We start from the raw sequence: 1,959 nt of genomic DNA on the forward strand, positions 1-1,959 counted from the left end.
GTCAAGCCATGGGAGCCTGCCAGGAACTATCTGTCTCTGAGGAGCAGCTCACAAGCATCTTACTGGCTGAGGAAGAGGATGAAGGATGAAGGATTTGGACCACATGTGGATGTGCTTTCTGTGTACCCTCCTGGCTGTGTAGCTGGCGCTTTTCATACCTACAAGGCTGTCAAATGTTCATCGTGGCTGGTAGGTTTCTTCCTGTGCTGCAGCCAAGCGTGACATTAATTAGCAGCCTTGCACTGATGGATTAATTAATAAATGTTAAGAAGCCTGTGTTGACTTTAGTTTCATTTACTTAGGCTATTCTGGGGCTTGGTGAAGATGTTTGAACTAATCTGTAGTATTGTGTGCTTGTGATGTGGGGATACGAACAGTCCAGCAGGTCTCTCTCTTGGTGATCCATTAAACCCTGTTAACTCTGCTCATGCTTTGACCAGCCTCGCCGCCCTTCCAGCGCCTGCGTGGCTTTGTGGAGGTGGCCTTTGACAGAGTGACGCTGCAGTGGCTCTTTGCAGCTGGCTGCTCTGAGCAGTTTCTGCTGCGACACTGGCAAACCTGTACCAGGGACTCGGGCAGGGACCCCTCAGCACCTCGAGACTGGTGACAGATCTGTGCTTCTGCTGTGCTTACTGTCATACGGGGCCTTTGGAAGCATCACCCTGGCTGCTGTACTTTTAAATTGACCCACTTCAGACAAGTTGACCACCTCATGCTGGCAGGCAAGGCAAGGCTGTCCACATTGGATGCGGGAGGAAGGAGAGTGCTGCTCCCCCGCTCCACACGCCAGCCAGTGAGCTGGGAACCAGCTCCTTCCAGCTCTGTGACTCCCTGCCTGTGCTCTGAGACCGGGCTTCTCCTCGAGCACAGAGTGGCCTCGTATGATACACTGTGTGAATACAACACCACAAGAAATAATGGGGCACAGGCTGAGCCAGGGTGTGTAGGTGGTAAATTAAGCATTCTGTATGTAAATAACAGTTACTGCAAATACAAAATCGAGCAACACGAGGAAAACACATCCATCCTATGTACATCAGAGCAGAAATGAGTGATAGCTGAACAGCTACAGCTGCACTCGCTACAGAAAGTTCCTCTGCCATTTTCACTTCACATTTTTATAGAAACCTTCAGAGCTTTTTTTTTTTTTTTCTTGAAGGGGGGGGGAGAGAGAGGGGTGTCCTATTTTTATTTTGCCTTGAAATGACTTTGGCTCAGATCCATGAAGGCACTTAACGTGCCTAAAGACCACAGCGACCCGGGCCATAGTTAACAATGGCTAACAGCCCGATGGCACGGTCACACCAAGAACCACCACATCTGTCTAAAGGGATTCTGGCTCATGAGAGGCATACAAAAGGTAGCAGTAGTGGCTGCCAAGCTGCAGTGCACGCTGTCACATCCGAGCAAGTGTTCTGGGACCATCTCTCTGTGTTGCAGCGCTGTGTGTTTCAGTCTGTTCCTGCTGTCCAGAGTTTGGTTCATTTTCAGCCAGCAGGAGGGGAGAGATTACATTCTTTGTTGTAAGGATAAATGTGGCTTGGAACCACTTTGCAACGCTGCCAGACCTGCAGGTGAAACCCTGCTTGTTTCCAGCCATGATTACCAGAAGGAACACGGCCAAAGATAATAGAGAAGGGAAGGAATGAAAGGAGGAGGGAGTCAAACCCTGCCCAAATGGTGGGAGGTGGCTACATGTGGACGATGAGCAAGGCAGATGCAGCAAAGCTGAATGGGGCTGTTAAAGGAGAAGCACACGGGACGGTAACTTTTAACTGTTCAGCTGCTTCTTGGAAATGCCGGTATCTGAGATGCTGAGCCGGAGCTAAATTTGGACATTGCATAAACATGTACAAACCCATTCAGAGCTTACTGGTGATTCACCAAGGTTTGGGGCTGGATCTCACGGCTGAGCTGCTACATGCAGGGCAGCGAAATCCATCTCTCCTAGCGCCCCAT

The sequence above is a fragment of the Egretta garzetta genome, unplaced genomic scaffold (genome assembly GCF_000687185.1).
Source record: "Egretta garzetta isolate BGI_Z169 unplaced genomic scaffold, ASM68718v1 scaffold112, whole genome shotgun sequence".
In the NCBI taxonomy this organism is placed as follows: Eukaryota; Metazoa; Chordata; class Aves; order Pelecaniformes; family Ardeidae; genus Egretta; species Egretta garzetta.